This window comes from Pristiophorus japonicus (genome assembly GCF_044704955.1).
Source record: "Pristiophorus japonicus isolate sPriJap1 chromosome 24 unlocalized genomic scaffold, sPriJap1.hap1 SUPER_24_unloc_2, whole genome shotgun sequence".
In the NCBI taxonomy this organism is placed as follows: domain Eukaryota; kingdom Metazoa; phylum Chordata; class Chondrichthyes; family Pristiophoridae; genus Pristiophorus; species Pristiophorus japonicus.
The window spans coordinates 572,565-596,080 of record NW_027250649.1 but is presented as its reverse complement, the minus strand read 5'-3'; positions in this window follow the sequence as shown (position 1 = coordinate 596,080).

Sequence of the window (23,516 nt, the reverse complement as noted above, 5' to 3'; positions counted from 1 at the left end):
GATAAATGTGAGGTACAGGTACAATGTCCCGAATCCGGAATTCTGAAAACAAAGCACTCAGGTTTATTACTGGAGGTATAGAATTGAAAAATAGGGAAATTATGTTAAACTTGTATCGAACCTTGGTTAAACCACACACAATATTGTGTACAGTTCTGGCCGCCATATTATAGAAAGGATAGAGAGGCACTGGAGAGGGTGCAGAGAAGATTTAAAAGGATGATACCAGAAATGCGAGGGTATACACATCAGGAAAGGATCAACAGGCTGGGTCTCTTTTCTCTTGAAAAAAAGTAGGCTGAGGGGTGACTTAATAAAGGTCTTTAAAATTATGAATATTTTTCATAGGTGGATAGAGAGAGAATGTTTCCACTTGTTGGGAACAGCATAACTAGAGGCCATCAATATAAGATAGTCACTGTGGAAATGTATTTTTATCTAAGCTGATACCATACGGTATTTGTGTGCCCTTTGCAATATATATATATCAAAATGGAGTCCTGGTCTTTCCAGAACTTTCTGCTTTTTAGCAGTCAGCTTGCATAAACAGCTAAACGTGGTTTGAGATGGCTGATGGCCATCAGACAGCTAGGAGACAAGTCATGCTGAGACAAGTACCCCCCCCATGGTGCTCTCCTATTGTCTACACGACACCAGTTCCATGTCACCCCACCTTTCCTATGTACTCAAACCACCAGCCATTATCTCTTGTAGAGACCTCATCCTTTTGATGTAAACGATAAACTGACCAGGAAATTGAACAATCCTGACACAATACAAGACAGGTGATAGCCCATCACATATGATTCATGGAGTAATGGCCGGCTGGCCAACTGATAACCCTGACAAAAGGAAATATCTGTAAACCATGTCAGGACCAGGATATAGTAATTAACTCTTTATCTGTATTCACTGACTGTGAGACAGAGCAATACACAGGGAGAGGCCAAAACTTGGGTTTTACTACCATTGCGGAGGTGTTCACTTAGCCCTTGACTGAGTGTAACCTGCCCCTTGCTAGCAAGTAAATTAAAGAAACTTCTGCCGGAGCTGTAAGTGTCGGAGTCATTCTTTTCGTAGGTCGAGATTTCGACAGTTACTTCTTGGAGGTTCCACCGAGATGCATACTCTCTGTCCTGTGAGTAAAACGGATACAGGCATAGTGCCTCTCCAGTGAAAGGCTTCAGTGGCCAAACAAGGTGAGCCTTTTGCTCACAAGAGGTTTCGTCACTGTTGAATCGCATATGTAATCTGTTGTCCACAGGGGAGGTACTGCAATCTACAAGACTCGGCATTTAAAAGCTAAAGGTATTTTTTATAACCATTTCTTTCTCAGCTCACCAGCAGAAGAGAACAGGTTCTGGAAAAATCTCGAAACAGCCCGGGGAAGGTTTCAGTAGGTAAGGGAGCGCTAGTCGATCGAAAAGGGTTCCAGGTTCTTATGTGATAAGATTTTTATTGTTTTTAATTCGGAAGGGGTTCTTATGTGATAAGAGTAGAAAAAAAAGAAAGCGCTAATCGATCGAAGGTTCTTATGTGATAAGATTTTTATTATTTTTAATTCGGATATGATAAGAGTACAGGAAAAAAAAATAAAGCGCAATCGATCAAAGAGTTTGGGTATGGAACCATAAGTTTTATCAGTTTTTTTATTAGGATAAGTTAAGGACTCTGTCTGTAGTGGCGTACAACGCAGACTGAGAATTGTTTGTTGTCCTTGTTATACTGTTGTGTGCAATACCTTTGTGAGAGATTGCCATTAGAGAAACGGGAAGAGTCACTAGGGAAAATTGTGATTCGGGAAAAAAAACACAAGGATTGATTAAGAAAAGAAACAGTAACTGATTGATCAACTACGGTTGGTTCGTGCCAACATATCTCACACACCCAGACTGAGCCCGAATTAAGAGCCTTTTCAGGCCACGTAATGGCCAGGAGAAGTGGGCATAGAGAACTCGGTTGGCCGAAAGGATTGTGAGATCAGAAACTGTGGAAAACCTTAATCATCCAGAATAGGTGCCGGAGCAAGTTAAAACACCACAAAAGGCACACCAGCCTATGTCATGCTCCAGAATTGTGGTCAGTCTTCAATTGACCAAAGAAACAAAAACGGTAAAGTGGACTAAGGGTGAAAACAGGCCATTTCCACCCGATGGTTCATTTAATTTAGAGAGAACAACATGTCTCGAGGAGTGTCTTGTCAACAGAGATCCAGGTAGAAAAAAAAAGGAAAGTAATAGAAAAGGCCTGGGTTCCGATTCTTCAAGCCCATGTAAAATTAACAGAGGAAGTAAATCAAATGTAAAAAAAAGAGAACCTGATCGTGACTTATGGATTCATAAAAAAATAAAGCTAGCCAAAAAAAAAGCTTTATTGAATGGAGAGAGACTTTTGTGAATGTCTTGTCTTTGAATGAGAGTGCTTCTGTGTTTTTTCCTTGTGTCTGGAAACCTGTTTGGAAAGGTTGTGGAGCTGCCTGTTTGTTTTAGCTCCACCCACTTTTTCAAACAAAGTGAAGTTTTTTAACCCTTCATAGTGTTGTCCTGTATGTGGGAAGTTTAAGACATTTTAAGTTAGAAGCGCAGGTGTGAATTTATTCGGATGAGAAGTTACGGAGCTAGGAAATGCACAAAGGATAGGTTTGTTGAGACATGGTCCCGGTGGTTAAAAGTTGTAATTAACTTTTTTTTTAAAAGCCTTTGTGGGTCTCTCGAGGTGCAGGCTGGGGGAGTACACTCTCATTGTCCTTGGTGTAAAATCTTGGTACAAAAGCTTCTAGCTCAGTAAGAGGATTTGTTTTTTTGGATAAAGAGTGGCAGTACAATATTTGAATTGGGATTTTGAGATATTTCAGGTGATCTCCTTGATCAACATTTTGGGTGTATTGGAAAAATCTTGGGTTTGGAAGCCTTTTAATAAGATTAGAAAACAAGTACTTTACATTCTGTGATCTGTGAATCACTATAAGCATAAATGAGAAGTCCGTGTAACACACAGATTTGTCCAGTTCAGAAGCCCACACAAATGGAGGTTTGTCCATGACCTACGAGCTGTGAATGAATCTACTATATTCTCACAATGCTTAAAGAAGGATGTGGAATGAAGTATCCCGGAATGCTTTCCAGAGTCTTAAACAGTCACTCACTTCAGCACCAGCCTTGGGATTACCAGATTACACTAAGCTATTCAACTTATCTGTGCATCACAAGTCGGGTTTTGCACAATCTGTTTTGACTCAGTTACATGGGGACAGGCAGCGACCGGTAGCATATTTCAGTACCCAACAAGACCCAGTGGTACGCGGACAACAGGATGTCTTCCTTCGTTGGCAGCAGCTTATTACGCTATGCGACAGGCTCAGGCAATAACTCTAAATCATCAGACCATTTTGTATATCCCACACTCTGTCGAGATTTTACTTACTAAGTGTGCCACCCAACACCTAACCGCCACAAGAACCACTAAATATGAAGTCGAACTGTTATCAAATCCGAACCTTATCAAAAGATGCACTAACTTAAATCCAGCCACTCTACTCCCCACGGAAGAAGACGGCGAACTCCATTCATGTGAAATGGTAACTGAATTAGTGACTAAACCACGTATCAATCTAACAGATGTACCAATGTGTAACCTGATCTAGTGTACTATGTTGACGGATCAGCCCTACGAAATGATAGGGGCCAACCTAGAGCGGCTTATGCAATTGTAACTCAGTTTAATGTTGTCGAAACAGCCTCTCTTCCAGACTCCTTTTCATCCCAACAAGCCGAATTGTTTGCGTTAACTCGAGCCTGTATTCTGGCTGAAGGACACACAGTTAATATCTACACTGACTCCAGGTATGCTTTTGGGGTATCACATGACTATGGACAAATTTGGAAGATTCGCGGGTACCTACTTCTTCAGGAACCCCTATCAAAAATGCAGAACAAGTGGAAAATCTTCTGCGAGCCATTCAATGCCCCTTGAAACTTGCCATTATCAAATGCCAAGCACATACAGGCCAGTCGAATGAGGTGGCATTTGGGAATGCCAGAATTGATAATGTAGCTAAGTCAGCAGCTCTGTCATAAGGGGGGATGCAGGTGTCATTGTTCCCACTAAGGAAAAATAATTGCTCAGACCCGCCACCCACTATTAATGATGTGCTGGTCTTTCAGACACAGGCCAGTACGGAGGAGGAGGAGGAGACAGACCCACCACCCACTATTAATGACGTGCTGACCTTTCAGGCACAGGCCAGTACGGAGGAGGTGGTGACCTGGACGAAGGACCTATGTATAAAAATCCAGGATGAATATGGGTTCACCATGACGGCCGCGTGGTGGCCCCTAGATCCTTACTTCCATGGATTGCCCGATGTGTTCATACATTCACACATGCGGGCAAAGGGGGATTGGCAGATTATATTTTGGCAACTTGGTATGCACCAGATATTTCGGCAATTGCAAAACAAATCTGTGAAAATTGTGTTACCTGTCAGACAATGAATCCGGGTAAGACGGAAAAAGTAGAGTCTGCCTCCCACCGAAATCCAGTGGGGCCTTTTGTACATTTACAAATGGAATTTATTGAATTACCTATGTGTATGGGATTCAAGTATGTATTAGTTATTGTCGATGTGTTCTCTAGATGGATTGAAGCCTTTCCATGTAAAAAGGCCGATGCCACTACTGTTGCTAAATGTTTGTTATAAGAAATTGTACCACGCTTCGGAATCCCTGCTAAGCTTTCTAGTGATAACGGGTCACATTTCACGGGAACTGTTATAAGAGAAATGTGTAAAGCTTTGCAGATTAATCAACTTTTTCATTGCAGTTATCATCCACAATCAGCTGGACTTGTTGAAAGATATAATGGAATGCTTAAAAATAAGCTGGCAAAACTATGCAATGACACTGGACTGAAATGGATAGAACTGCTGCCCTTAGCTTTGATGGTAATGCGATCTGCAACCAACAGAACAACAGGCCTGTCACCGCATGAGATAGTTATGGGACATCCCCAACGACTACCTTTTACAGCACCATTTACTGCAAAACAAATGGACATCCACAAAATGGAGGAAAATATGTTGAATTATTCTATTGCACTTAGCAAATGTATTTCCAGCTTTCATTCACAGGTAAAGGAAGCCCAAGTCAAGCCAACGGAAGGGAAGTGTCATAACCTGGAGCCAGGGGAATTCGTTTACATCAAGATTTTTAAAAGAAAAAGCAGTCTACAGCCAAGATTCGAAGGACCATACCAGGTCTTGCTGGCGACCAATACTGCAATCAAGGTAAAGGAAAGACCAACATGGATCCATGCATCCCATTGCAAACGGGCACCCGACCAGGAGGAAGGGAAGAAGGTATTAGAGGAACAGAAAAAAGAAGACTGAATAAGGAACTGTATGGACTATGAGGACTGATGGTGCTGGGCTTGACATGGTTTTACTTCGCATTATTGATTACACCAGGGGTACAGACCCGCCACCGAAGGGAATTGCACGTAAACGTATTTATGGCACTGAGTCATAGGTATGTTCACGAAAGAAACTTGTCAAGTTGTTGGATATGTTCCCATGTGCCTGTCCACTCCAGGGGGGGTATTCCCCTGAGATCTGTCCCCTTTAATGAATCAGAAATGGTAGAATGGTTGAAAGTGCAAAATAGGACAAAACTAACTAAGGGGCCAGAAACGAAGGAGCAAACAGAATGGAGGTCGGCAGGGTATAAACTTACAGCCTTCCAGGGATGGTACCAGCCCAATTATGATAACCATCAGCCTCCCTTCCTGAGCATTACTCCCAGAATAGAAAATCCCGAAGGTATAATATGCCTGGTGAGTAATGAGACTAAAGGACCAGAAATGGGACGCAGCAAGTGTTCCCAAATGATTAAATGGCAAGCCACAACCAATCCCACTGAGAGAAAGATAGCAACCATTGGCTGGACAACGGTCCATAACAAAGCCCCAGGTGAAGGTTGGGAAGGTGAGACCACTCGAGTAGGGACAGTGCGAAAGGACCAGGAGCTGACGTCCTATAATTGCACCTACTTTACTTGTGGCCATTTTTTGACGATGTTTCCAGTAGAGTGGACAAGGGAGAACCAGTTGATGTGGTATATTTGGACTTTCAGAAGGCTTTCGACAAGGTCCCACACAAGAGATTAATGTGCAAAGTTAAAGCACATGGGATTGGGGGTAGTGTGCTGACGTGGATTGAGAACTGGTTGTCAGACAGGAAGCAAAGAGTAGGAGTAAATGGGTACTTTTCAGAATAGCAGGCAGTGACTAGTAGGGTACCGCAAGGTTCTGTGCTGGGGTCCCAGCTGTTTACATTGTACATTAATGATTTAGATGAGGGGATTAAATGTAGTATCTCCAAATTTGCGGATGACACTAAGTTGGGGGGCAGTGTGAGCTGCGAGGAGGATGCTATGAGGCTGCAGAGTGACTTGGATAGGTTAGGTGAGTGGGCAAATGCATGGCAGATGAAGTATAATGTGGATAAATGTGAGGTTATCCACTTTGGTGGTAAAAACAGAGAGACAGACTATTATCTGAATGGTGACAGATTAGGAAAAGGGGAGGTGCAACGAGACCTGGGTGTCATGGTACATCAGTCATTGAAGGTTGGCATGCAGGTACAGCAGGCGGTTAAGAAAGCAAATGGCATGTTGGCCTTCATAGCAAGGGGATTTGAGTACAGGGGCAGGGAGGTGTTGCTACAGTTGTACAGGGCATTGGTGAGGCCACACCTGAAGTATTGTGTACAGTTTTGGTCTCCTAACCTGAGGAAGGACATTCTTGCTATTGAGGGAGTGCAGCGAAGGTTCACCAGACTGATTCCCGGGATGGCGGGACTGACCTATCAAGAAAGACTGGATCGACTGGGCTTGTATTCACTGGAGTTCAGAAGAATGAGAGGGGACCTCATAGAAACATTTAAAATTCTGACGGGGTTAGACAGGTTAGATGCAGGAAGAATGTTCCCAATGTTGGGGAAGTCCAGAACCAGAGGTCACAGTCTAAGGATAAGGGGTAAGCCATTTAGGACCGAGATGCGGAGGAACTTCTTCACCCAGAGAGTGGTGAACCTGTGGAATTCTCTACCACAGAAAGTTGTTGAGGCCAATTCACTAAATATATTCAAAAAGGAGTTAGATGAGGTCCTTACTACTAGGGGGATCAAGGGGTATGGCGAGAAAGCAGGAATGGGGTACTGAAGTTGAATGTTCAGCCATGAACTCATTGAATGGTGGTGCAGGCTAGAAGGGCTAAATGGCCTACTCCTGCACCTATTTTCTATGTTTCTATGTAATGGTGCCACCCTATGGAATAGCATCGACCGAATGGCAGTTACGGGAACTGGCTAACTTAGTCGAATCAGTAGCCAACGCAACTTCCCAAGCCTTTGAAGGGATAAATGACGAAATGGTAGCTATTCGAACAGTGGCTCTCCAAAATCGTATTGCCTTAGATTATCTCCTAGCCAAGGAAGGAGGGACATGCGCATTAATAGGTGAAGAATGCTGTACGTATATCCCAGATAAATCAGAAGATATCGGCAGTCCAGCTGAAAACATCAGGAAAAAGGTAATAGAGTATAAACAGACAGTTAGCCAGGACGGTATCACCTTGTGGGGTTGGGCATCGGGATGGTTGGGATCCCGAGGGAGATCTGTGGTACAGGGTTTGATCATATCCCTGCTGATAGTCTTCGCCCTGTATCTATTATTTGTCGTCGTTAAGTGTTGCTGTGCCAGGGTGGGAGAAACTATGTTACCTACCGAGACCACGGCTAGAGTTATGGTAGCAACAACTGCTGAAGGTTCTTGTGTGGAAATGGAAATGGAAATGGAGAGACTGTACAAGATCAGAATGGATTAAGTTGTCCTTGTGAAGGACAAAATGGGGGAATGTGGAAATGTATTTTTATCTAAGCTGATACCACAAGGTATTTGTGTGCCCTTTGCAATATATATATAACAAAATGGAGTCCTGGTCTTTCCAGAACTTTCTGCTTTTTAGCAGTCAGCTTGCATAAATAGCTAAACCTGGTTTGAGATGGCTGATGGCCATCAGACAGCTAGGAGACAAGTCATGCTGAGACAAGTATCCCCCCCCCCCCCATGGTGCTCTCCTATTGTCTACACGACACCAGTTCCATGTCACCCCACCTTTCCTATGTATCCATTCCACCAGCCACTATCTCTTGTAGAGACCTCATCCTTTTGATGTAAACGATAAACTGACTAGGAAACTGAACAATCCTGACACAATACAAGACAGGTGATAGCCCATTACATATGATTCTTGGAGTAATGGCCGGCTGGCCAACTGATAACCCTGACAAAAGGGAATATCTGTAAACCATGTCAGGACCAGGATATAGTAATTAACTCTTTATCTGTATTCACTGACTGTGAGACAGAGCAATACACAGGGAGAGGCCAAAACTTGGGTTTTACTGTATAAATATCTCGTGAAACTGTACCATTGCGGAGGTGTTCACTTAGCCCTTGACTGAGTGTAACCTGCCCCTTGCTAGCAAGTAAATTAAAGAAACTTCTGCCGGAGCTGAAAGTTTCAGAGTCATTCTTTTCGGAGGTCGACATCACCAGGAAATCCATTAGGAAATTCGGAAGAAAATCCTTTACCCAGAGAGTGGTGAGAATGTGGAACTCACTGCCACAGGGGGTGGTTGAAACAAATAATACAGGTGCATTTAAGGGGAGGCTAGACAAGTATATGGGGGAGAAGGGAATAGAGGGTTATGCTGATAGATTTAGATGAGGAAAGATGGGAGTGGAGCATAAACGGTGGCATGGTCTGCTGGGGTTGAATGGCCTGTTTCTGTGCCGTATATCCGATATAATCCAATGCATCGTGATCATGAATACAGAATACTAAATTGCAAAAAGTACAAGAAAATCACTGTTTCACCTGGAAGGAGTGTTTGGGGCCCTGGATAGGGAGAAGGGAGGAAGTAAAAGGGCAGGTGTTGCATCTGCTGTGCTTGCACGGGAAGGTGCCGTGGGAAGGGGAGGGGGTGTTGGGGGTGATTGTGGAGTGGACCAGACCAGAGTGTTGCGGAGGGAGCGGTCCCTTCAGAATGCTGAGAGGGGAGGGGAAGATGTGATTGGTGGTGGGATCACGCTGGAGGTGACAAATGGCAGAGGATGATCTGTTGAATGTGGAGGCTGGTGGGGTGAAAGGTGAGGACAAGTTGAATCCTGTCGTAGTTCTGAGAGGGAGGGGAAGGGGGTGAGAGCAGAGGTGTGGGAAATAAAATGGACACGGTCGAGGGAATCCTCGGTTGAGGAAAAAGGAAAACATCGGAAACACTAATATGGAAGGTGCCATCATCCGAACAGATGCGACGGAGACAAGAGAATGGAATGGAGTCCTTACAGGAAGCAGGGTGGGAGGAAGTGTCGTCCAGGTAGCTGTGGGAGTCAGTGGGCTTATAGTGGATGTTTGTCGATAGCCTGTCCCAGAAATGGAGACAGAAGTCGAGGAAGGGAAGGGAAGAGTCAGAGATGGACCATGTGAAGGTGAGCATGTGCGGCACCGAGAAAGTTCCATCGATAATGGCACATTTGTGTTGTCAGCGACAACTTAGCATGGCGGCTGGAGCACGGGGGCTTGTGGGTATTGCAGCCGCCATTACTGTTGATACTTTCAACCAACCTATGCAACAGCTGGGGCCTGAAAATCAGCTTCACTGACCCTGGACTTGGAAAGGGGGACATGAGGCAACATTTTCCCTGTTCTCCTTTCTAAACTTACCACAGGGTTTTAGAAGTGGAGCATTTGTAGACAGGAAGTACAAACCAAACATGTAAAGGGGTAGTTACACTGCTGAGACCCTCAAAGAGACAGAGGGAGATAGACAAGCAAATATGTAGGCATATTTCTGAGAAGGTTAAAAACAATAGGGCAATAATAGTAGGGCATTTCAACTACCCTAACATTAACTGGGATGGAATCAGTGTAAAAGGTATAGCGGGAGCAGAATTCTTAAAATGCATTCAGGAGAACTTTTTTAGCCAGTACCTAGCAAGCCCAACAAGTGAGGGATTTAGTTTTAGGGAATGATGCTGGGCAGGTGGAGAGAGTATTGTGGTGCTAGTGATCATAATTCAGTTACATTTCGGGTAGTTATGGAAAAGGACAAAGGTAGACAAGGAATAAAAGTTCTCGATCGGGGGAAAGGCCAATTTTAATAAGCTGAGATGTGATTTAGCAAAAGTGGACTGGAAACAACTTCTTGAAGTGTCAGAGCAGTGGGAGGCATTTAAGGAGGAGATCCTGAGGATTCAGACCAAATATGTTCCCACAAACATAAAGGGTGGGACTCCCAAATCTAGAGTCCCCTGGATATCAAGGGTCATAAAGGTTTTGAGAAGGCAAAAAAGGGAAGCTTATGTCAGATACCGAGAGCTCAATACTGCAGAAACCCTCGAGGAGTATAGAAAGTGCAGGGGTGAAACTAAAAAGGAAATTAGGAGAGCATGAAAAAATATTGACAAGTAAAATCAAGGAAAACCCAAAGATGTTTTATGAATACATTAAGAGCAAGACAATAACTAAAGAAAGAGTAGGAGACCAAAAAGGAAGGTGGAATGTGAAGACGGAAGACGTGGGAATGGTTCTTAATGAATATATTGTGCCTGTCTTCACAAAAAAGAGGATCGATGCAGACATTGTAGTTAAGGAGGAGTGTGAAATATCAGATGAGATAAATATAGTGAGAGAGATAGAATGAGGGTAGCATCTTTTGAAAGTGGATAAATCCCCAGGATGAAGTGTATCCCAAGCAGTTAAGAGAAGCAAGGGAGAAAATAGCAGAGGTTCTAACCATCATTTTCAATCCTCTCTGGCTACAGGTGTGGTACTGAGGATTGCTCATGTTGTACTGTTATTTAACAAGGGAGAAACGGAGAGACCGAGTAATTACAGGCCAGTCAGCCTAACCTCGGTGGTGGGAAAGTTGATGGAAGAATTTCTGAGGGACAGTATTAATTGTCATTTAGAAAGGCATCGATTAATCAAGAACAGTCAGCATGGATTTGTTATGGGAAGGTCGTGTCTAACTTGATTGAATGTTTTAAGGAGGTAACAAGGAATGTCGATGAGAGCATTTGATGTAGTCTACAAGGATCTTACCATAGAATCAGAGAATGGTTACAGCACGGACGAGGGCTATGCGGCCTGTTGAGCCTGTGCCAGCTCTCTGCAAGAGCACCTCAGCAAGTCCCACCCCACAGTCACTGACACCAATCTCCTCCTGTCTGAAATAAACCCACCCCACAGTCACTGACACCAATCCCCTCCTGTCTGATATAAACCCACCCCACAGTCACTGACACCAATCTCCTCCTGTCTGAAATAAACCCACCCCACAGTCACTGACACCAATCCCCTCCTGTCTGATATAAACCCACCCCAAAGTCACTGACACCAATCTCTTCCTGTCTGAAATAAACCCACCCTACAGTCACTGACACCAATCCCCTCCTGTCTGATATAAACCAACCCACAGTCACTGACACCAATCTCCTCCTGTCTGATATAAACCCACCCCACAGTCACTGACACCAATCTCCTCCTGTCTGATATAAACCCACCCACAGTCACTGACACCAATCTCCTCCTGTCTGATATAAACCCACCCCACAGTCACTGACACCAATCCCCTCATGTCTGATATAAACCCACCCCACAGTCACTGACACCAATCTCCTCCTGTCTGATATAAACCCACCCCACAGTCACTGACACCAATCTCCTCCTGTCTGATATAAACCCACCCCACAGTCACTGACACCAATCCCCTCATGTCTGATATAAACCCACCCCACAGTCACTGACACCAATCTCCTCCTGTCTGATATAAACCCACCCCACAGTCACTGACACCAATCTCCTCCTGTCTGATATAAACCCACCCACAGTCACTGACACCAATCCCCTCTTGTCTGATATAAACCCACCCCACAGTCACTGACACCAATCTCCTTCTGTCTGATATAAACCAACCCCACAGGCCCGGAAAGATTAAACTCAGCAGTTACTTGGTCTGGACTTGTCCCCATTCCCGTGCCGAGGGAATTGCTGTACCAGATGGAGGAGCAACATTTGGGGCTCTTGATTCCCCACCAATTCCCATTCTTTCTGGTGGATACTGGAGGGGCCAATGTGTGTAATGTGCAAGTCAGTAAGAATTGTCAGCAAGGATTAATCAGCACTTTCTAATTGGAGATGTTAATCAGTGAAGAATTTCAGATTGTGAATTCTAGATTTTGTACCAAACATCAATTTAGGATTGAATTAAAAGTTCATAATTTTATTTTAAACTAATTTCTGACGAGAGTCCCTAAATTAAGGGGAAAGATCACAGAGAGAAGATCTTAAATGGACACTGCAGCCCGAGAACACCATCAGCAATATATCCAGAATATTAAAGTCCAGCCCAGTTATAGGGTTGTTAACATCAGAAACAAACCCCAACTGTTAGAATGAATATGATTCAGTCAGGATGTGATTAACAGCAGCAAAAACAGCAGAATCCAACCCCTGCAGTTACTTGTGAACGTGCTGGTGTTTCAGCAGGTTGGATGACTGAGTGAATACCTTCACACACTCAGAGCAGGTGAATGGCTTCTCCCTGGTGTGAACTCACTGGGGTGCCAGTAGGCCAGATAACTGAGCAAATCCCTTCCCGCACACTGAGCAAGTGAACGGCCTCTCCCCAGTGCGAACTCGCTGGTGTGCCAGTAGGCCAGATAACTGAGTGAATCCCTTCTCACACACAGGGCAGGTGAACGGTTTCTTCCCGGTGTGACTGTTTCAATGAGTTTCCAGCAGAGATGGGTAATTAAATCCTATCTCATCCCCACATGTTCACGGTATCTCCATGGTGCGGGTGTCCTGGTGTCTCTCCAGGTTAGATGATCAGTTGAAGCTTCTCCTGCACACAGAACACGTGTACAGTTTCTCCCCACTATGAATGGTGCGATGTATTTCAGGCTGTGTAACTGGTTAAAAGATTTCTCCTCCTACATTCAAACACCGATGATATTCAGGTTCAGATGTATTGAATTATTCTGTGAGATCTTGACGTGATGTTGGGTTTGAGTTTCCCGTCTGCAAATCCTCCTCTTCTAATACCCTGTAAAAGGAGTTTACAAAACTCATCACTAAGTACAGGATATAAATTCAGAAAAGATCATTCTAGTTTCTATTCAAGAGAGAACATTCTTTCCTCTCTTGTTCCCCCAAAGCTGTAAATCCCTTCACCCTGTGCAGACATAGCAACATTTTTCTTTTAAGTTGACTGTTCTCCCTGTCCTGAAGGTGCAGACTCTTTCTGGGTTAAGTTCAAATCATCACCAAAAGGCTCAGACCTAGGGGTGAACTATCCAGCACACTGTACAACAATGTTCGGGACATTCACTGTCCCTCCGCATCTGTAATAATCAAGGGAATAAAGGAGGCATGTGAAAAAGGAACAGCAGTAGTCATGGGGGATTTTAACCTACATAACGATTGGTCAACTCAAATCGCACGGGGTAGCCTGGAGGAGGAATTCATAGAATGCATACGGGATTGTTTCTGAGAACAGTATGTAACAGAACCTACAAGGAAGCAAGCTATCTTAGATCTGGTCCTGTGTAATGAGACAGGAAAAATAAACGATCTCCTAGTAAAAGATCCTCTCGGAATGAGTGATCACAGTATGGTTGAATTTGCAATACAGAGGTCCACAGCCAGCTCGGGAATGGATGACCAGCAGGAAGAGTAGTGCAAGGAAGGTAGTGCAGGGGACCCCTGTGGTCATCCCCCTGCAAAACAGATACACCGCTTTGAGTACTGTTGAAGGGGATGACTCATCAGGGGAGGGCAGCAGCAGCCAAGTTCATGGCACTGTGGCTGGCTCTGCTGCACAGGAGGGCAGGAAAAAGAGTGGGAGAGCGATAGTGATAGGGGATTCAATTGTAAGGGGAATAGATAGGCGTTTCTGCGGCCGCAACCGAGACTCCAGGATGGTATGTTGCCTCCCTGGTGCAAGGGTCAAGGATGTCTCGGAGTGGGTGCAGGACATTCTGAAAAGGGAGGGTGAACAGCTAGTTGTCGTGGTGCACATTGGTACCAGCGATATAGGTAAAAAAAGGGATGAGGTCCTACAAGAAGAATTTAAGGAGCTAGGAGCTAAATTAAAACGTAGGACCTGAAAAGTAGTAATCTCGGGATTGCTACCAGTGCCACGAGCTAGTCAGAGCAGGAATCGCAGGATAGCTCAGATGAATACATGGCTTGAGCAGTGGTGCAGCAGGGAGGGATTCAAATTCCTGGGGCATTGGAACCGGTTCTGGGGGAGGTGGGACCAGTACAAACCGGACGGTCTGCACCTGGGCAGGACCGGAACCAATGTCCTCGGGGGATTGTTTGCTTGTGTTGTTGGGGAGGAGTTAAACTAATATGGCAGGGGGATGGGAACCAATGCAGGAAGACAGAGGGAAACAAAATGGAGACAAAAGCCAGAAAGGAGATGAGTAAAAGTGGAGGGCGGAGAAACCCAAGGTAAATAACAAAAAAGGCCACTGTACAGCAAAATTCTAAAGGGTCAAAGTGTAATAAAAAGGCAAGCACGAAAGCTCGGTGCCTCAATGCGAGGAGTATTCAGAACCCAGGAGAGGGCTCTGAGCCAGTTCGAGTGGGTGAGAGCTCAGATGAACCGGACCCCAAGAAAGAATGCAAAAGGCAGGAGGCAACAGAGCAGAGTAGCACTGGGGTAAGTGTAAACCACAAGGTGATAGGAAGGGATAATATGTATGAATATAAAGGGGCTGCAGGAGGGGTCAAAACTAAGAATCATGGTTTCAAAACTAGTATTAAAACACTCTACCTAAACGCATGCAGCATTCGAAATAAAGTAAATGAGTTGACGGCACAAATCATTACAAATGGGTATGATTTGGTGGCCATTACAGAAACGTGGTTGCAGGGTGGCCAAGACTGGGAATTAAACATACAGGGGTATCTGACAATTCGGAAAGATAGACAAGAAGGGAAAGGAGGTGGGGTAGCTCTGTTCATAAAGGATGATATCAGGGCAGTTGTGAGAGACGATATTGGCTCTAATGAACAAAATGTTGAATCATTGTAGGTGGAGATTAGAGATAGTGAGAGGAAAAAGTCACTGGTGGGCGTAGTTTATAGGCCCCCAAATAATAACTTCATGGTGGGGCGGGCAATAATCAAGGGAATAATGGAGGCACGTGAAAATGAACGGCAGTAATCATGGGGGATTTTAACCGACATATCGATTGGTCAAATCAAATCGCACGGGGTAGCCTTGAGGAGGAATTCATAGAATGCATACGGGATTGTGTCTTAGAACAGTATGTTACAGAACCTACAAGGAAGCAAGCTATCTTAGATCTGGTCCTGTGTAATGAGACAGGAACAATAAATGATCTCCTGGTAAAAGATCCTCTCAGAATGAGTGATCACAGTATGGTTGAATTTGTAATACAGATTGAGGATGAGGAAGTAGTGTCTCAAACGAGCGTACTATGCTTAAACAAAGGGGACTACAGTGGGATGAGGGCAGAGTTGGCTAAAGTAGACTGGAAATACAGACAAAACGGTGGCACAATTGAGGAACAGTGGAGGACTTTTAAGGAGCTCTTTCATAGTACTCAACAAAAATATATTCCAGTGAAAAAGAAGGGCGGTAAGAGAAGGGATAACCAGCCATGGATAATCAAGGAGATAATGGAGAGTATCAAATTAAAAACCAATGCGTATAAGGTGGCCAAGGTTAGTGGGAAACTAGAGGATTGGGAAAATTTTAAACGACAGCAAAGAATGACTGAGAAAGCAATAAAGAAAGGAAAGATAGATTACGAAAGTAAACTTGCGCAAAACATAAAAACAGATAGTAAAAGCTTTTGCGGATATATAAAAGGGAAAAGAGTGACTAAAGTAAATGTTGGTCCCTTAGAAGATGAGAAGGGGGATTTAATAATGGGAAATGTGGAAATGGCTGAGACCTTAAACAATTATTTTGCTTCGGTCTTCACAGTGGAAGACACAAAAACCATGCCAAAAATTGCTGGTCACGGGAATGTGGGAAGGGAGGACCTTGAGACAATCACGATCACTGGGGAGCAGTGCTGGACAGGCTAATGGGACTCAAGGTAGACAAGTCCCCTGGTCCTGATGAAATGCATCCCAGGGTATTAAAAGAGATGGCGGAAGTAAGAGCAGATGCATTCGTTATAATCTACCAAAATTCTCTGGACTCTGGGGAGGTACCAGCGGATTGGAAAGCAGCTAATGTAATGCCTCTGTTTAAAAAAGGGGGCAGACAAAAGGCAGGTAACTATAGGCCGGTTCGTTTAACATCTGTAGTGGGGAAAATGCTTGAAGCTATCATTAAGGAAGAAATAGCGGGACATCTAGATAGGAATAGTGCAATCAAGCAGACGCAACATGGATTCATGAAGGGGAAATCATGTTTAGCTAATTTACTGGAATTCTTTGAGGATATAACGAGCATGGTAAATAGAGATGTACCGATGGATGTGGTGTATTTAGATTTCCAAAAGGCATTCGATAAGGTGCCACACAAAAGGTTACTCCAGAAGATAAAGGTACGCAGAATCAGAGGAAATGTAATAGCATGGATCGAGAATTGGCTGGCGAACAGAAAACAGAGAGTCGGGATAAATGGGTCCTTTTCGGGTTGGAAATCGGTGGTTAGTGGTGTGCCACAGGGATCGGTGCTGGGACCACAACTGTTTACAATATACATAGATGACCTGGAAGAGGGGACAGAGTGCAGTGTAACAAAATTTGCAAATGACACTAAGATTAGTGGGAAAGCGGGTTGTGTAGAGGACACAGAGAGGCTGCAAAGAGATTTGGATAGGTTAAGCGAATGGGTGAAGGTTTGGCAGATGGAATACAATGTCGGAAAGTGTGAGGTCATCCACCTTGGGGGAAAAAAACAGTAAAAGGGAATATTATTTGAATGGGGAGAAATTACAACATGCTGCGGTGCAGAGGGACCTGGGGGTCCTTGTGCTGTCGGTGACTGGCCCTTATCCCCAATTCTAATGTAACTGGTCCTTTTGTGCAGAAAAGACAATAGGAAAGATCATGGAGGGTTGCTATTGCTTTAATTTATGGTGCATTGTGTGTCGTTTTATTGCACAGCTCAAAGCGCCAAGGGAGCTACGACCAATGTTCCCGTTAAGCTGCACGGCCGAGCGGGATGGAGGTCCCAGGCAGCCCACTTTTCAATGGACAAAGCATGCCTGCGCGGATTTTGATTGGGCCGCACAGCCCACCCAAAAAATTAGAGGGAATGTTAGTCAAGGCTAAACTTAAACGTGGAGTTTTTCGCTGAACGTAAGCCCCTGTGGGGACCTAATTCCACCCCCCCATAAAAATCCCAAATTCCTGATTTCGTAACACACCTGAGATCTTTCTGTTCATACTGTGGTCTTTAAGAGTTTACTGGATTACAGTGGAAATTATGAATAAAGCCTATTTGAATGAAACTCTTTTGAGTTTACCTGCGAAAACATAAAACATTAAACGGTGCCACCCGACCTGGGTGACACTCCAGACATTTACAAGGCCCTTTTTTTTCCCCCCCTTTTTTTTTGTGTATTTGAATGAATCCCCAAAAAAAAGTTAGTTTGCAGGTGCAGCAGGTAATCAGGAAGGCGAATGGAATGTTGGCCTTCATTGCGAGGGGGTGGAGTACAAAAGCAGGGAGGTGCTGCTGCAACTGTACAGGGTATTGGTGAGGCCGCACCTGGAGTACTGCGTGCAGTTTTGGTCACCTTACTTAAGGAAGGATATACTGGCCTTGGAGGGGGTACAGAGACGATTCACTAGGCTGATTCCGGAGATGAGGGGGTTACCTTATGATGATAGATTGAGTAGACTGGGTCTTTACTCGTTGGAGTTCAGAAGGATGAGGGGTGATCTTCTAGAAACATTTAAATTAATGAAAGGGATAGACAAGATAGAGGCAGAGAGGTTGTTTCCACTGGTCGGGGAGACTAGAACTAGGGGGCACAGCCTCAAAATACAGGGGAGCCAATTTAAAACCGAGTTGAGAAGGAATTTCTTCTCCCAGAGGGTTGTGAATCTGTGGAATTCTCTGCCCAAGGAAGCAGTTGAAGCTAGCTCATTGAATGTATTCAAGTCACAGATAGATAGATTTTTAACCAATAAGGGAATTAAGGGTTACGGGGAGCGGGCGGGTAAGTGGAGCTGAGTCCACGGCCAGATCAGCCATGATCTTGTTGAATGGCGGAGCAGGCTCGAGGGGCTGGATGGCCTACTCCTGTTCCTAATTCTTATGTTATGTATACTGCGGGAGGAACTGATGAGTTTCTCGTATATTTGGGATAAATGTTGTCCTCACCGAGGTGATGAATGTCAACGCCGGGGAATGGGGTATTCTGAGCACCGGATGTCTGCCATGAACACTGTCCAATCAGGTGCAGGGGGTGAGACACAGAGTGAAGCTCCCTGTCCAGCCCCGCTCGCTCCCCATTGGTCAATCAGGCCGTGGGCCCGGGTCACGTGTCCCTCGAGCGCGCTCCGCCAGACTGTGTGACGCGGTGTCGGGGACCCGGATGTGCGGACTCTCAGGTTTGGATTTGCCTTTATTCTCCCCCTCCCCCCCGCGCCATTCTCTACCCAATCGGAGCGGAGAAAACTCACTTTACGTCACCGATCGCGGCTCTTTAACAGACACAAACACCTTTCCCCAGAAGGCCCTGCGCCGACCGATTCCGCGCCACAAGATCCGAGTGCGCAGGCGCAGCTCCAAGTGTGGGGGAGGGGGCGGTCGATGTCCTTTGGGCATGCGTGGTTATTACCGATGGCGACCGAGAGGGGGCGCTGCGCTGGACGTGGTTCCCGGTGCGCAGGCGCGGACTTTGTGCTGTCAGAGAAACATAGAAAATAGGTGCAGGAGTGGGCCATTGGGCCCTTCGAGCCTGCACCACCATTCAATCAGATCATGGCCGATCATTCCCTCAGTGCCCCTTTCCTACTTTCTCTCCAGACCCTGGATCCCTTTCGTCATCAGGGCCGTATCTAACTCCCTCTGGAATATATCCAATGAACTGGCCTCAACAACTCTCTGCAGCAGGGAATTCCACAGGTTCACCACTCTCTGAGTGAAGAAGTTTCTCCTCATCTCGGTCCTAAATGGCTTACCCCTTATCCTTAGACTGTGTCCCCTGGTTCTGGACTTCCCCAACATCGGGAACATTCTACCTGCATCTAACCTGTCCCGTCCCGTCGGAATCTTATAGATTTCCATGAGATCCCCTCTCATCCTTCTAAACTCCAGTGAATAAAGGCCCAGTTGATCCAGTCTCTCCTCATATGACAGTCCAGCCATCCCGGGAATCAGTCTGGTGAACCTTCGCTGCACTCCCTCAACATCAAGAACGTCCTTCCTCAGATTAGGAGACCAAAACTGAACACAATATTCCAGGTGAGGCCTCACCAAGGCCCTGTACAACTGCAGTAAGACCTCCCTGCTCCTATACTCACATCTCCTAGCTATGAAGGCCAACATACCATTTGCCTTCTTCACTGCCTCCTGTACCCGCGTGCCAACTTTCAATGACTGATGAACCATGACACCCAGGTCTCATTGTACCTCCTTTTCCGAATCTGCCGCCATCCAGATAATATTCTGCCTTCGTGTTTTTGCCCCCAAAATGGATAACCTCACATTTATCCACATTATACTGCATCTGCCATGCATTTGCCCACTCACCTAACCTGTCCAAGTCACCCTGCAGCCTCTTAGCATCCTCCTGCCACTTAGTTTAGTGTCATTCGCAAACTTGGAGATATTACACTCAATTCCTTCATCTAAATCGTTAATGTATATTGTAAAGAGCTGAGGTCCCAGTACTGAGCCCTGCGGCACTCCACGAGTCACTGCCTGCCATTCTGAAAAGGACCCGTTTATCCCGACTCTGTGCCTCCTATCTGCCAATCAGTTCTCTATCCACGTCAGTACATTACCCCCAAGACAATGTGCTTTAATTTTGCACACCAATCTCTTGTGGAGGACCTTGTCAAAAGCCTTTTCAAAGTCCAAATACACCACATCCACTGGTTCTCCCTTGTCCACTCTGCTAGTTACATCCTCAAAAAATTCCAGAAGATTCGTCAAGCATGATTCCCCTTTCATAAATCCACGCTGATTTGGTCCAATCCTGCCACTGCTTTCCAAATGCGCTGCTATTTCATCCTTAATGATTGATTCCAACATTTTCCCCACTACTGATGTCAGGCTAATCGATCTATAATTACCTGCTTTCTCTCTCCCTCCTCTTTTAAAAAGTGGTGTTACATTAGCCAGCCTCCAGTTCATAGGAACTGATCCAGAGTCAATTGACTTTTGGATAATGATCACCAATGCCTCCACTATTTCTAGGGCCACTTCCTTAAGTACTCTGGGATGCAGACTATCAGGCCCCGGGGTTTTATCGGCCTTCAATCCCATCAATTTCCCTTACACAATCCCGCCTGATAAGGATATCCTTCAGTTCCTCTTTCTCACTAGACTTACTGTCCCCGAGTACATTTGGAAGGTTATTTTTGTCTTCCTTCATGAAGACAGAACCAAAGTATTTGTTCAATTGGTCTGCCATTTCTTTGTTCCCCATTATAAATTCACCTGAATCCAACAGCAAGAGACCTACGTTTCTCTTCACTAATCTTTTTCTCTTCACATATTTATAGAAGCTTTTGCAGTCAGTTTTTATGTTCCCTGCAAGCTTCCTTTCGTACTCTATTTTCCCCCTCTTAATTAAACCCTTAGTCTTCCTCTGTTGAATTCTAAATTTCTCCCAGTCCTCAGGTTTGCTGCTTTTTCTTGCCAAATTATATGCCTCTTCCTTGGTTTTAACACTATCCTTAATTTCCTTTGTTAGCCACGGTTGAGCCACCTTACCCGTTTTATTTTTACTCCAGACAGGGATGTACAATTGCTGAAGTTCATCCATGTGATCTTTAAATGTTTGCATTGCTTATCCACCGTCAACTCTTTAAGTATCCTTTGCCAGTCTAGTCTAGCCAATTCATGCCTCATACCGTCGAAGTTACCATTCCTTAAGTTCAGAACCCTAGTTTCCAAATTAACTGTGTCACTCTCCATCTTAATAAAAAATTCTACCATATTATGGTCACTCTTCCCCAAGGGGCCTCGCACAACAAGATTGCTAATTAGTCCCTTCTCATTGCACATCACCCTGTCTAGGATGGCCAGCTCTCCAGTTGGTTCCTCACCATATTGGTCGAGAAAACCATCCCTAATGCACTCCAGGAAATCCTCCTCCACCGCATTGCTACCAGTTTGGTTAGCCCAATCAATATGTAGATTAAAGTCGCCCATGATAACTGCTGTACCTTTATTGCTCACATCCCATATTTCATGTTTGATGCTGTCCCCAACCTCACTACTACTGTTTGGTGGTCTGTTGCGTTTTCTTGCCAAATTATATGCCTCTTCCTTGGCTTTAACACCATCCTTAATTTCCCTTGTTAGCCACGGTTGAGCCATCTTCCCCGTTTTATTTTTACTCCAGACAGGGATGTACAATTGCTGAAGTTCATCCATGTGATCTTTAAATGTTTGCATTGCTTATCCATCGTCAACTCTTTAAGTATCCTTTGCCAGTATAGTCTAGTTTGGTTTTCTGCCCTTTGGAATTCCGCAGCTCCACCCATACCGATTCCACATCATCTCGGCTGACATCCCTCCTTACTATTGCATTCATTTCCTCTTTAACCAGCAACGCCACCCCACCTCCGTTTCCTTTCTTTCTATCCTTCCTAAATGCTGAATACCCCTGGATGTTGAGTTCTCAGCCTTGGTCAGCCTGGAGCCATGTCTCCGTGATTCCAATCACATCGTATCCATCAACTGCTATCTGCGCAGTTAATTCGTCCACCTTATTCTGAATACTCCTCGCATTGAGGCACAGGACCTTCAGGCTTGTCTTTTTAACACATTTTGCCCCTTTAGAATTTTTCTGTAATGTGGCCCTTTTTGTTTTTTGCCTTAGGATTCTCTACCCTCCACTTTTACTATTCTCCTTTCTATCTTTTGCTTTTGACTCCATTTTATTTCTCTCTGTCTCCCTGCATAGGTTCCCATCCCCCTGCCACATTAGTTTAACCCCTCTCCAACAGCACGAGCAAACACTCCCCCTGGGACATTGGTTCCGGTCCTGCCCAGGTGCAGACCGTCCAGTTTGTACTGGTCCCACCTCCCCCAGAACCGGTGCCAATGCCCCAGGAATTTGAATCCCTCCCTGCTGCACCACTGCTCAAGCCACGTATTCATCTGAGCTATCCTGTGATTCCTACTCTGACTAGCATGTGGCACTGATAGCAATCCTGAGATTACTACTTTTGAGGTCCTACTTTTTAATTTAACTCCGAGCTCCCTAAATTCATCTCGTAGGACATCATCCCGTTTTTTACCCATATCTTTGGTATCCTTATGCACCACAACAACTGGCTGTTCACCCTCCTTTTTCAGAATGTCCTGCACCCGCTCCGAGACATCCTTGACCCTTGCACCAGGGAGGCAACATACCATCCTGGAGTCTCAGTTGCGGCTGCAGAAACGCCTATCTATTCTCCTTACAATTGCATCATAAGAACATAAGAATTAGGAACAGAAGTAGGCCATCTAGCCCCTCGAGCCTGCTCCGCCATTCAACAAGATCATGGCTGATCTGGCCGTGGACTCAGCTCCACTTACCCGCCCGCTCCCTGTAACCCTTAATTCCCTGATTGGTTAAAAATCTATCTATCTGTGACTTGAATACATTCAATGAGCCAGCCTCAACTGCTTCCTTGGGCAGAGAATTCCACAGATTCACAACCCTCTGGGAGAAGAAATTCCTTCTCAACTCGGTTTTAAATTGGCTCTCCCGTATTTTGAGGCTGTGCCCCCGAGTTCTAGTCTCCCCGACCAGTGGAAACAACCTCTCTGCCTCTATCTTGTCTATGATTTTAAATTTTTCTAGAAGATCACCCCTCATCCTTCTGAACTCCAACGAGTAAAGACCCAGTCTACTCAATCTATCATCATATCTCCTCTCCCACAATTCCCCCTCCCCCACAAACACCCCTCCCCCACAAACACCCCTCACCCATAATTCCCTCCCCTCCCCCTCCCCTATCACTATCGCTCTCCCACTCTTTTTCCTGCCCTCCTGTGCAGAAGAGCCCGCCACGGTGCCATGAACTTGGCTGCTGCTGCTCCACCTGATGAGTCATCCTCCCCAACAGTACCTAAAGCGGTGTATCTGTTTTGCAGGGGGATGACCGCAGGGGACCCCTGCACTACCTTCCTTGCACTGCTCTTCCTGTTGGTCTTCCATTCCCTATCTGGCTGTGTACTCTTTACCTGCGGTAAGACCAACTTACTAAACGTGCTCTTCACG